General features: G+C 37.5%; 1 protein-coding gene across 7 annotated transcripts in view; it reads right to left on the bottom strand.

Moving 5' to 3' along the window:
• The window catches only part of INPP4B (inositol polyphosphate-4-phosphatase type II B), a 583,153-nt gene that overhangs the window by 219,977 nt on the left and 348,639 nt on the right, over positions 1 to 14,537 (bottom strand). The gene's annotated exons all lie outside the window — the stretch shown is intronic.

Here is a 14,537-nt window from a genome sequence, read left to right as displayed (position 1 = left end):
CTGGCTCAAAGAACAGAAAAGAGGTCTCCTAATACTCAGAAGAATGATGAAATCACTTTTTTTTCCCACTCTCTTGTGTCTCAGCCCCCAAGCAATCCAGTGGTGGCAGCAACAAAAGTGACAGCTTGGAGGAAGTGCAGAAGCCTAAAATTATGAGGAAGGGAAAGTTTCCTCTCTGATTGGAGCTGTGATCCCAAGGGCATGGGATGCATGCCCTTTACTTTTTCTCTCTCTCTTCTCCTACCTCTTGGCCCCAGAAGAGGGCGCAGCTGCAAGGCAGAGAAGGGAAAATCAAACCCCAGCTTTCTGAATGAAGGGTCTTTTGATCTTTTCCTTCCAGGGAATCCACAGGAAATGGGAATATGCCAGAGAGAGTGTAATGAGGAAGGAGCTCAGGAAGGGACTTCTTAATGTCGTTCATGGACTTCTGGGCTTACCTCAAGCTGTGCATGCATGGATCTAAACCACATATCAGACACTCTGAGAAATAATCTATGGACTACACCATCCCCCAGGTCCCAGACTGTCACCTGGGTGACAAACTCGAAGGACAGATACGAATAACACTATAAAAGTTTTGAAAACAGAAGTGATATTGAAACTACAAAGTTTCAGAAGACACATGGTCAGCATACAAATATGTAGCAATTAGAAACTGAAATTTTTTAAAAATATATTTATCATTTATAGTAAGTCCAAAACAAAGTACTTAGGTATAGATCTAACCAAAATGTGCAAGATCTATATGCTGAAAACCATAAGAGTTGATGGAAGAAATCAAAAAAGATCTAAATAAATGGTGAGACATACTGTGTTCATATACTGGAAGCCTCAAGTTTATAAAGATGTCGATTTTTCCTAAATTGATCTACAGATTTAAGGCAATACCAATTAAAATCTCAGCAAGATTTTTTGTACATAATGACAAGTTGATTCAAAAAGTTATAAAGAAAGGCAGAGTAAACAGAATGGCCCAAGTACTTTTCAGAAAGAAGAAGAAGAATGGAGAAATTGCATCTACTGATTTTTAAGACTTGCTGTAAATCTATAGTAATCAAAACTGTGGTATTGACAAAAGGACAGATATATTGATAAATGAAACAGAGTACACAGAGAATATGGCCAACTGCTTCTGACAAAGTTACAGTCAATGAAATGGAAAAAGAGTAGTCCTTTCAACAAATGGTACTGGAACAATGAGACATCCATTTGGGGAAAAAATGAAATTTTACGTAAACTTCACAACTGAAACAAAAGTTAAAATGGTTCATAGACCTAAATGTAAAACATAAAAATATAAAAAATTTTAAAGGAAGCCATAAGAGAAAAGTCTTCATGAACTGGGCTTTGTCAAATTGTGCTTAAATATGATACCAAAAGCATGATCTGAAGAAGAAAAAAATTGATAAATTGAACTTCATCAAAATTGACAACTTTTGCTTTGTTAAAGACACAATGAATGAAAAGACAGGCTACTGACTGGAAGAAAACATCTACAAATCATGTTTCTGACAAAGAACTTGCATCCCAAATACATAAAGAGCCCTCAAAACTCAACAGCAAGAAAATGAACAACATAATAAATAAAAGGGCAAAGTCGAAGAGATGTGTCTCAGAAGAGGATATGCAGATAACAAAGAGACCATGGAAAACTGTTCAACATCACTGTCCATTAGGGAAATGAAAATTAAAAGCATTAGGAGATGTCACACTATATTTTACAATGTCTGGTGAGGATGCAGAGCCATTGAAACTCTCATACACGGCTGGTGGGGAAAACAGTACAGCAGTTTCTAATAGAGCTCAACACACACTTACCATATGACTCAGAAATTCCAATCCTGGGTATTTACCCTAAAGAAATGAAAACTTAGGATCACAGAAAAACCTACACAGGAATATTTTAGCAGCTCCATTCATAATCACTCTAAACTGGAAACAACCAAAATATACTTTCATATGAATGGTGCAACAAACTGTGGTACAGTTTGTTGTGGTACGGTAGCATGGAATACAACTCAGCAATTGAAAAAAAAAAAACCTGTTATTGATATGCACAACACCTTGATGAAGTTCAAAGGTATTAGACTGAATAAATGAAGCCAGTCTCAGGAGGATCTGCAATCAATGATTCAATGACTTTTTCAAAAAGCGTTTCTCTATGGTGCTGGAGAACTCACATCATGGGTGTCAGAGGTCGGTGTGGGTGGAGGCATTCATCAAAGGGGCAGCGGGTGGGAGTTTCTCTGTGGAGATGGAAGAGATCTGTATCCTGACTGCAGTGGTGGTTACAAGAATCTATACATGTGTTAAAATTCACAGAACTGCACAGCAATAAAAAGTCAATGTTTACTGAATGTAATTTCCAAAACAGAATAAATGAGAAAAGATATAGACATTTTCGATGATAATGAATGGATAACAAACTATTAGCTATTTAATCTGGGAATACAAAACCAAATGACTGAAAGGTTATTACCTTCCATGTGAACAGAACCTTCTAACTGCTGGCAACATTGGTTTGTAATGGTAGAGTCAAAGTGTCAATTTATCCCACGCTTTATGCTTTCAAAGTATCTGCTGACATAGAAATGCCATATGTGAGAGGAACATGTTCCACCTGAACAAGGCGGGGAGGGTATTTCATCAGAGATTGGAGAGAAAAATGCTCTTGCAGGAGGTGCAATGAATTTCCCAAGCCCATGACTCATTCATGGGATAAAACAACTAGCCACCCATGTCTGAACTGACTCATGTTTAGACCTACAAGAGAAACTATTGCTAAGGCTTTTGTTAATTTATTCTATTCTATTTTATTGTTTGAATTTTAAGAGAAAGAAAAATGTTGAAAGGAAAAGAGCACTATATATATTAAGCAGAGACCATTGGAAGAGGAAGAGAATAGTAGCAAGAAAGGAATTATAGGAGGTTATACATAAATGGCTGGGGAAACCCGACTTAATGCTGACATTTTTAAAAGCAAAAAATATGGACATTTTTAAGACCAAGTATAAACAGTCTTGATAGACAGCTAAGCAAAAATTTATTTCTTACTAAAAATGGACATGCTCTGACAGTAGAAACTCTTTACAAGAATAGTTTGCAAATGTCAAAAAATAAATCAAAATATTCTAGGCCACTATGAAAACATTCTACTAAAGATAACAGGCATGGAGGATTAGCGGATTTAATTATTAAATAATTAGTATCAAATACTAGTGATGGGTCTATATTCACTATTGAAGTTTTGAATTATTTATATTTTTGCTGGATTTTTTGTGCCGTTTGGTTTTATGTAAATTTCTTAATAGTAGGAAATAATGCAAAGGGATTTTTTTTAAAGCTAGCATTAAAAGATCAAAGTTAAAGAAAAATCAAAGTTATCCAGTGTATGAACATAACCTTAGAGTATAATGTATTTCAAACCTGTGTGATAAGAAATTCACTAAGCTTTAAATTGTACAGTGAGGCATGTACTCTGAAAACAAACAGTTATTAAGTGCCTCTATTTTTCTGCTGAATTGCATTTAGATTTGTTTTAAATTCTGCAGGTATTAAGTTATAAAATCTTGTGGTTTTTCAAATATTTTTTCTTCATTCTCCTTTAATATGACAACATTTTTAATGAAAAAAAGAATCTCCAAAATTATAAATTTCCATAGAAATATAATAAGGTCAAAATGACAGAAAATGTGAATTCACTTACAAACATGTATTAAGCACCTACCATGTTGGAAGCACTGCTCCATGTACCAGAATACAACAGAGAACAACACAAAAATCCCTGTCCTCATGGAGCTTGAATTCTCATGGTAAACAAAAAAATGATACAGATACGATAAGTTCCATGGAGAAAACTTAAGCAAGGTAGGTGAGTGCTGGGTGGGGCTTCTACTTTATAGCCTACATATATATATAATGACTACATATGTATGTATATGCATTAGGAAAGGCTTCTCTAATATGAAGCCATTTGAACAAACACCTAAAGGAGGTAAAAAAGTGAGCCATATATCTTTCTTAGGGGGAGGTCTTTTCAGGCAGAAGAAGCAGATGGTCCAAAGGTCTTGCAGAGGAACACGGTCCCCATATTCAAGGAAGAGCAAAGACCCCATTGTGGCTAAAGCTGGGTAGGTGGGGAGAGAGGACTAGAAGACTAAGCCAGAGAGCCATGTATTAATTTTATATTGCTGCATAATGAAGGACCACAAACCCAGTAACTTACAATACCACCCATTTACTATCTCACAGTTTCTACAGATCAGAAGGCAGGCCAGGTCCTCTACTCAGGGTCTCATAGGACTGAAGCCAAGATGTAGGCTGAGCCACACTCCCACGTGGAAACTCTAGGGGAGAATCTACTTCCTAGCTCATTCAGGTTGTTAGTGGAATTTATTTCCTTGCAGCTGTATGACGAAGGTTCCCGTTTTCTTGTTCATCCCATAGTAGGTATGAAGAGTAACCACTTGACAGGGCTGCAGGGGAGACAGCCACCTTCCAGTTAAACAAACAGAAATGACTGAGGATAGGGGATGGGGTTGAGGAGGAAGCTCAAGGATCAGAATAGTCAGGGAGTAGAAGGCACCAGGGCCACAGGAGGGAGTAGACAAACAGGTAAAATGATGGGCGGCCATATGAATGAAAGATGACCTAGGAATCCAGGGTTCCTGCGTGGTCACCAATCACCGGAAAATGAGTCATAGTTATTGCTACAATAAGGAAACTCAGTTTAGCTAGGCAAAATATGCCAGGCAGACAGGGCAGCAGTAATTTAAAAATACTCTAAAGACCTGAAATTTCCCATTTTCAGATTTTAACTTGTTCTGCTAACAGTCTTAATAACGCATTACTAAATCATCTGGTAATTATTTTCGAGGTCAAAATGTGACTGATTCACTGTTAAAGAAGTCTAGATAGAACAATAAAGATTTCTACAGATCTTTTTTTTTTTGTTAAAAGGAAGAAAAGTAATTAACACAAAGTTCAAGACACCTGCTATATGGAAACAGTGTACTGCTTTTATTCACATTAAATAGATTCTGAAGATCAGCAGGAATAAATCAAATGTCCTATACCAGCTCTGCATAAAGTACATGAGAAAGCAATTACTTGTTCTCTGAATATCTCCCTTTTAAAACATTAAGATTCCATTATAAGAAGAAAATATATCTATTAGTAATTAAAGGTCTTTATTGCATCATTAAAAAAAATCCATATAGGGCTTCCCTGGTGGCGCAGCGGTTGAGAGTCCGCCTGCCGATGCAGGGAACACGGGTTCGTGCCCCGGTCCGGGAAGATCCCACATGCCGCAGAGCGGCTGGGCCCGTGAGCCATGGCCGCTGAGCCTGCGCGTCCAGAGCCTGTGTTCTGCAACGGGAGAGGCCACAACAGTGAGAGGCCCGCATACCACAAAAAAAAAAAAGAAAAAAAAATCCATATAAGAAAACAAACAAAGATTTTGGTATTTGGCAGGCTGATGTGCTAAGGGGAAGGAGAAAGACAGTAAAAATTAAAAGTCACGGGATTAAAATTTTCAGTTCAGGAGTGCTTGCTATATATCCTTTTGTAAGTATTTGAGAACTGAATTGAAGTTTGTATACCAAATAAAAATTTCACCAGCTTTCAATAACCTTGGATGCAGATATTTTCTCTTTTATTCTACGATAAATTCCTCAGATCTCAATATTAGGATTAAATAAAATCAGAGAGTGCTTAGAACAGAAAGTAAGGTTAAGTATCAGCCAATTCATTCTGTAGAAACTGAAGCCCAGAGAGGTCAAGTGAAAGGCTCACAGGTCAACAGCAGTGCTGATATTTGTCAAAGAACAGTAGAAACCAGAAGTCCACACCTGATTTTTTTTTTAATTTATTTCTGAAAACCAAAAGATGAAATTGTGGTAACTTTTCAATGTATTTATTTTTAGCTTCTTCGTCAATAAGTTGATTGTCCTTATCTGAAAAATCTTCATAGGAATGCGGTGTTTTGGTTCAACCCTCACTACCCCACTCTAAAGCTTGGAGGAAACTTGCTTTCTGAGCTACCTGATCTTCTGAGCAAGGGACATTTTGGGATAGTTCCACCTCTTCTTTTTAACTTTTTTCTTAGGTGTCTTCTCATAGATTGGATTCTCTCATACAGCAGCATGAACTTTCTTGCACATCTCTTCGGTGTCTGGAATTACCTTCTTTTTGTGCTGAGTAAATTTTTTCCTGTAAGCGTCACCATCTCCTTCCATATATAATCTGCAATGTTTTGACCCCTGATGTTCTTCCAAAGTACTTATGCCTTGAATTCCTTGTTTTCTGAACCATAACCAGGGAATCGTTTGGTTCTGTGAGGGATGGAAAAGCTTCTTTCCACAGCTCTCTTCAGGGCCCCAAAAACTTTATTTCCAGTGGTAGTTCGGGTGTGAACTGAATCCAAATACAAAGTACCTTCATACTATATTTTGTAAGTTCATGAGTGTAAGCTGCATCGACTATCATAGCCTCTTCAACACAGGCATAAGCAATCTGACAAATGATCTCTCTGCTGGTTACATGAACTATCATCCCATATTTGAATGTACTGTATTTACACTCAAATGTGTAAATTGTGTAAAATGTGTAAGCATTTCCAAGCATACCAATTGGTTTTACCCTCTCGCCTTCTTCTAAAGTTCACTTGGCATCTTTTGAAGTAGGTCTTATTCTTGACAACTTTAACTCCATCCCGTGAAGCAGAGATGCATATCTGTGGCTCATCACAGATATACAGCAATGGTGGTAACTTTTATAATTTAATTTTTACTGCTAACAATAAGAAAACACAGTCAATATAAGAGGAATATGATTTTAAAGTGTAATCAAAGAACTCTATCAGAATCTAATAACTCTTTGCTCAGGCTGTTATAAAATACCATAGTCTGGGTGGCTTAAACAACAGAAAATTAATTTCTCACAGATCTAGAGGATAGAAGCCCATGATCAGGGTGCCAGCAAGGTCAGATTCTGGTGAGAAACCTCCTCCTGACTTGCAGACGGCTGTCTTCTCCCTGTGTCCTCAGATGGCAAGGAGAGAGCAAGCTCTCTGGTGGCTCTTCTTATAAGGGCACTAATCCCATCATGAGGGCCCCACTCTCATGACCTCGTCTAACTCCAATTACTTCCCAAAGTCCCCATCTTCAAATAACATCACAGTGGAGTTTAGGGCCTCAACAGATACATTTGGGGGATACAAATATTCAGTCTGTAACACTCTTAAAACCTCAAACTTTAAAAATTAGAATAGTATTTGTTTCAAGAACTAGTGGGGGTTCAAGGGAAGAAGAGATAGCATGAAAGAAAGAGGGAGACAATAATTTTTCCTACTAAAGTATAAAGAGATTCTTAAAATCTGCCTTATGAATTCATAATTTAAGCTCATCTCAGTGTCATTATTATCATTAGTAGTCAGATGAAGAAATTTAAGGAAAGTAGTTACCTCCTGGTGACAGTAATGGAACTCGAACTTCCGCCAGTGTTACAATCACAGGCCAATCCTTAAAGTACTTGAAAGGCATATCACTTGGTCAGAGAAGCAATTCACGTTTACCAGTACTAGAAGTAAGTCTCCGTAGCCAAGAAATTTATTGTTAGTTGGTAGTCTGCCCAACAAACAAGCAAACCTCAAAACTGTTGGAGTCTCTCTTTCCTACTTACTGTGTAGGTCCCTGGAAAATCCTCAATTTGATTCTAGATAAGAGAAAAATAATCCCCACTAGACACCATTTCTAAGTTTAGGATTGAAACTTAAACCTGCTTTGAATTCGAGAGACTGCATCGATGGTGGGGAAGATTAAAATAAAATAAAATTCAAGTTATCTGCTCTGGTCTTAGATGGATGGATGAGGATTAGACCAAGTTTATTATGGCAACCTAAATTTGTTTTTAGCAATCAATTTTTATATTAAGTTCTAAAGGAATGTGTTTACTTTCCAATTTACATGTGTGAACATCAGAAAGAAACAACATACAGCATGTATCTACAAGCACAACTGGTCATTTCATCTGCTTGTCATAATGTAATATATGCCAAGTAGCACTTAGATCAAGTCTAATTAAACCTGCATTCAATGATTTCAATTGATTTTTAAATCTATTTTCCCTGTAAGATGGTAAACTGTCCCATAATGTAATAAATTCATCAGTGCCACACAATGTATAAAGACTAATCTTTAATTACCTAACATTTTCTGTCAAACTCTAATAAGCTTGAGTACATTGATCAAGGGACCCAACGGGTCACCAATAGGCTGAGCCCATTACTAGAAGCAACCAGCCCCTATTGTAGCACAGCACTGAGAAAAACAATGTGGTTATATTGGTATTAAAATTAATTAGGTAAAGCAAAATAAGTGTGTCTGTTCTCTTCTCCATCTTATTCTACAACTTTTTATCTTTGACCTCATTCTTCTCTTCTGCCTTCTTAAAATCTTTCATGATATGACTTTGTATATTTTCTAGTTTTCCTATCTTCCATTATAAAATTGCACTTGTCTTCCTTTTCCTGACTCAGTTCTTTATCTCCCTGAAGTCTTATTGCAAACAATTTCATTCAACCACACTTTTACTATGAGGCACCATGCTATACCACAGAACAACAGACATCAGTGAATTTCACTTAATGGATTAGGGTGGAAAATCCTAGGCTAGAGCATGCTATTAGGGGAATACGTTGTTAAGGGGCAGGTCACTTTCTACAGTTCCTCAAGGACGGTACCTCCAACACAGCTCACTCATATATATTAAGTAGAAGTGACAACGTGTAAATGAAAAAGCAAAGCCAAACCTCACTAGGAACACAGTTAAGAATAGTGACCTTCCAGTGATCATTAAGCCTGTGGTAGCTGGAGCAGGAATAATGAGTTCTGACCTGCTTCTTCAAAAGCTTGATGATAGGAAAATGGTCAATTTGGTCTTAGGAAATTGAGGAGCCTGGGTAGGGGATAGTGACCAGCCCTTTTCACTGACATGCCTGGAGACTATTGCCTCTCAGTTCCTAATAAGTATGGAGAATACTAGGGACTTCAGATGGGTGAGACCATCCCAGGCAACGGATAACAAAAGATGGAGGGAAAATAATAGGACGTCAGTGTGGGGAAGAATCTTAGGTGCACCATCTACACCTACGGACATTGCTCTCTTGCTGGTTGAGGTTGACACTGAGCTCAAAACCCTGAGAAGAGGGGTTTCCAAAGAACTACAGAGACTCTGACTCCACCTTTAGAAAGTGTTATGTGCACATAAGCTGCTATAAGTGACGAAGGAAGTGATGATCAATGTCAAGGGTTACGTGTGTGGTTGCAGATGAAGCTGAGAAAGCAGACTTACTATCTTGTATCTCCTGGCTGAGGTTTTTGCACGCTTATTTTCAGGTTCATGTTCATTTGGGTCCAGGGACAGGAAGACATATACATTTAAATCAGAAAAAGAGCTTTAGATGAGATCAGATGAGAGCTGTAGAAAAGATGAGCTGGAAATGGATGCTGTGATTTCTAACTTGGGCTATAGTTAGGGCACCTAATGGTTCTGAATTTAACCAAGAAAGGACAAGCACCAAAGGGCAGAGCCTTCAGGAGAAGACCTAAATTCAGTTCAGGGTGGTTCTAATATTAAGTGATTGTGAAAATAAGTGTGTGTCCACTTATGCAAGCTTAAAAAGAATCTGTCAACGACTATAAAAAAGAAAGCATGTATTTTGTCACTCCTTTCCCCTTTCCACATATTCTGTACAAATCTCACAAATGGGTGTCTATATAGTCCATGGCATGGGTGTAAAATGCCACAGGGTTGGCAATGCCTGCGGACAGAGAACAGGGGGTGGGAGAAACAGGGCTGGGTAACTGCATGCGGATAGGGGCAGGATGTGCACAGGTGCAGGGTGTGTGTATAGGATGAGGGTTCATTTGGATGAAGACCACAGGCCTGTCTGCAGAGATGTCTGTTCAAGAAAATGCTCATGGTGGGGAAAAGTGGATGAATACATATAGAGAGTGTCTCATATATTTCTCTGGAAAATACTTGGTTGTTTACATTGTTCAAAATCAGCACTTTCTCAGCTATGCAGCTGCTTTTCTTGGAACACAGTGTCTGTCTGATAAGCTGTTAAAGAAAGCTTTCCAAAAAGAAAGCTTCTTGGGTTCAAATTAGTTAGGGAAAAGCTGTAGGCGACATTGCCTCTGAGAGTCCTAGAAGGACTTGAGGACTTAATGAAGGCTCTGAGAAATCCTACAGTAAGGTCACCCTCTTCACTTTTTTGAATATAACATTTTCAAACTTACTGCACATAAACGACTTCACTCAAAGAACACATACTAATAACTGAAGGGATACCAGTGTTCCAAATAACATTCTTCGGAAAAAGCTGATATAAATGTGTCCAGAGCAGCAGAAATACAGGGTGATAATATGAAAGCGACTTTGGTAAATATGGGCAAATCCTTTACAAAATTTTCAGGTCAAATATAATTCCTTGCAGGCCTAATCATTCCTGCAATTATCTTCAAAGCTAAATTAGCTCTCAAACTTCTTAAGCAGGTAGGTCTGTGTACGGATATTAATTTTATGTGATCTGCATTTTAAAAGAGGGAAGAGCTCAGGCTTTTCTCTACAAATTGAGGAGCTACTGAAGTGTACTCTAAGTACGCGTTGTCTCTTCAGTGACTGAAAACTCTAATTTGCAGTCTGACAAATATGACATATTTTGAATAATGCAAACTAAGGAAGTGCTAATCGGTTTCCATGGTCATACCTCCCGCCCCATGAAAATGGATTAGGAACATAAAGAAAAATGCAGACTATACCACTGTAGAGCCATTTAAATTATAAATGAAAGACAGTCTAGTTGGATGAAATGGGGAATAATAATACTGATGAGGATGATAATTTTTAAAATAGGTGACGAGCATGATGGTCACACGCTTTGCATCAGGTACTGTTTCAGATGGGTTGGGTATCATTTGTCTAATTCTCACCTGGGAACAACAAAAACAACATCAAAACACCTAAGGCTAGAGAAGCTAATCAATAAAAGGAAAAAAAAAATACAGCCAACATTTATTGAGCACTTACTATGTGTCAGGAACTGCTATAAACATTTCACGTTAGTAATTCATGTGAGCTGAGGCTGTGAGATGGGCACCACTGTCATCCCCTTTTCACAGATAAGAAAACTGAGTCTCAGAGTAATCAATCATCCTGCTGGATAATAAAAAAGCCAGGATTTGGGCTCAGGCATGTCTCTAAATCCCATACACTTTTTATTTCTCTACTGTCCTAAGCCCATGATATTTGTATACTTTGCATTCTCTGATTTTATAATAAATTAATGTCACTTTAGTAGTTATTACAAAGTGGCTCATGTTACAGCCTTTTGATAATTTTAGACAGTCTTCTTCCTAAATGACAATGACACAGTTATATATAAGAACAGAATCAGTTTTAGAAGCAAATCGCCCTACTTCTGCTTTTGATGTTTCCCTTCCTTTTCCCAGACCAGTCCTGAGAAACATCACTTGAATTTATTTCTGTAGACAGTTTATTAAAGATTCGGCAATAACATGTATCTGTAAACCCTAAAAGCAATTGACACTGTGTCACTTTTATGAATATCTGTCCTGATTTCAATGCTATATTGCTAAAATTTCAAGTCAAAGCAAATTTGAGATTTTTCCCAACTGTATCAGAATGCAGCCTGTTTCAACCAAACAAATACTTTCCCTATGTCTCTTGCTGGTATCTGCCATTTTATAAGAAGCCAAATCTGGTGTCAGTGTGATTAAAGCCAGAACTTGGGTTTCAAGGAAGCATCCGTTCCTCAGATAATAAAAATGTTATGTCCAGATCAAAGGTTAAATCAACCTCTCTGCCATTGCCCAATTTAGAGAACTGTGGATATCACATTTTAAGAAAGACCTACAACAAACTAAGCAAACTAAGAAAAACATTAAGTGATGGGTGAAGGAATTAGTAAGTTTAATGCAAGAAGCAATCTTTATAGAGTGTTTTTCTCTAATGCATGGAACTTCACTGCATTTATTAATTGCCCAGAATCACCCTGGGAGGGAGGTCATTACTATTTCCACTAACAGATGTTAGAGAATAGACAACATGCCTGGGGTGACACAGCTGGGACTTGAACCCGAATCTGGTAGGAAAGCCTGGTGCTCTTTCTACATTACATTCCTTGCTGAGTAAAAAAGGAGAGAAGATTTAAAGTTGGGCAAAAAAGCTGCTTTCAAATGCGATCATAGAGAAAAGGTATGAGACTTATTCTACTTAACACTATGAAGGAGAGCTGGGAATGTGGCAAGAAGATAAAGTCTGGGATAAAATAGGAACACTTTTCTAACACTGACCTGTCGGAAAATGGGAAAGACGTATGGCCTCCTAAGTTTGATTTCCAGGTCACTAAAGGGGTCCAAGAAGAAGCTGAAGTGTCAAGATCTCTTCTGGTCTGTAAACTTATTTAATCCTAAAATTCTAAACAAAATATATATTCTCTAAGAACCCTTCTTCTCTTCTAATTTCCATCCTGTCCCAGCTGTGTGACCTTAGAAAGCTATACTGCTACTCCGCAGTTAGCTTATAAAACAAGAATAATATCACCTTCCAGGCAAGGGTATTAGAAGATTCAGTAAGGTAAGACATTTGAAACACTTAATCCATCATAAACCTCAAATAGTGTTAGTTACCTCTTCCTATGTGTCTATGAGGTCCGAGTCAGTGTCAGTATCAGAGAAGCTGTCCTGGAGGAGCTTCCTGTCTTCGTTTTGAATTATGCCAAAAGCACGGTGAATAGAGCATTCCAGAGATTCGAGGCTTTCCCCATATGTGTGCATCTGGATCAAGCATGAGCGTGCATTTGCTATTGACGTGCATGTTTTCTTGCTGTTCACTCCCAAAGGAAAAGAATGCAGTGTCCTTTTTCATTGCTTTCAGCGGTTAGGATGGGCATTTTTAGAAAATTCTAGGCAAAAGCATCAAGTTAGCTTTTACATGACATCCTTATCCTCGAACTTTTCCACGAATGCATTTAATAAAGTTTAATACTATTCTGTTTTATAATTAATCACTGATATGCTATTTTCTCTTAAAGCAGGCTTTTTGGCCACCAGTCAATGTCTACCGCCCTTATGTAATATAGAAAATGTTTTAGACGTGTATAAAACTTAGTGTGGTGGAACCAGCAGAACTTTCTGCTGTAATCCTACTTTCTGATACCTAGAAAAACTAACTGGAAGCGACTTTTAAAGGAGAATAAAACATATTCAAAACATATTCAAGATGCTTGGATGTGATTTTTTAAAAGCATCTCTGAAGTCCAAGTAAATATAAGAAAATACGTTGTCGTCACACATACAATTTTAAAGACAGTATCTAGTGCTTAAAGTAAAGCATTATTTGCGTGCAGGAAAAGAGTTATGGTAGGAAACGAAAAAACAAAGTTTAATTCCATTTCAAATGAAAAATAATTTATCAGTTAAAACCGTATTGTCAATCTACAGCCAAGTTCGGTCTCAGGTTACCATGGGGATTCACATGCACTCGAGCATTCCAGGAACAAACATTCTGACCCACTGCCCTATGGCCCGCAGAACGGGCCTTGGCTCCCAACCTGCGAAATGTTAATGACAATTGCATTTTTTTTATCGCTCTGAGTATGCTGGTGTAGAAAACTGTGTGTCAGAGCCTAAGGAACCTCTCCTTAATATTGCTCCCAGCTCTTAAATTAAGAACATGCCTTTGGGAGATTCAGTTAAAAATATGCAGGATTTTTTTTTTTTTTGTCGTTCTTCTGTTTTTACAAATAAAATGGAAGTGCGTATTTGTGCCTGTGTGTGTGTGTGTGTGTGTGTGTGTGTGTGTGTGTGTGTGTGTAAGGAGGTTAAATTAAGCAAAACGCCAAAAAACAAAATCAAACAAAACTTAAGACTCCATAGTTTGGATCTTACCTTCTCTAAACACACACATTTGACAATAATGGAAAATAAATAATCAAGTTTGGGAGAAAGCAAAATAATTGTAAACGAATATAAATGTACAGAAATACCTATCCATACACTCCATGAGGCATTTGCATGAATATGTACACGTATAAAATGTTACATAAAATAGGAAAAATTTAAAAACAGTAGAAATTCATCGTTTGTTTCTTTCAGAGCCCCTCCCATACATCTGTATATTATAAAACATAACATCATATGTCTGTCTAGGATCATCGGAGTCTTATGCTGTACATTTCACGACAGCACTACTGTAAATGTGGCAGAAGTAATAAACAAAAAGGAAACATAAATTCTCTTTTTATAGATAAATTCTTATACATCTGCATTCAAGAAAATTTGGTCACATCCACTATGATAAAATTATAATAAATGCTTGCTTAATTCGGGGGGGATTACATGTGGAAGGTTACAAAAGAAACAACAGAGCAGTTGCTAAGATGAGCTGAATGTTTCTGTGGCAAGGCAATGTGACCTATACTGAAATAAATGTGAATTCTAAGTAAGGTTTTC

This window comes from Leucopleurus acutus (genome assembly GCF_964270905.1).
Source record: "Leucopleurus acutus genome assembly, chromosome: 4".
Lineage (NCBI taxonomy): Eukaryota > Metazoa > Chordata > Mammalia > Artiodactyla > Delphinidae > Leucopleurus > Leucopleurus acutus.
The sequence above is the reverse complement of the archived record's forward strand: the minus strand, read 5'-3'. Positions and strand labels throughout refer to the sequence as shown.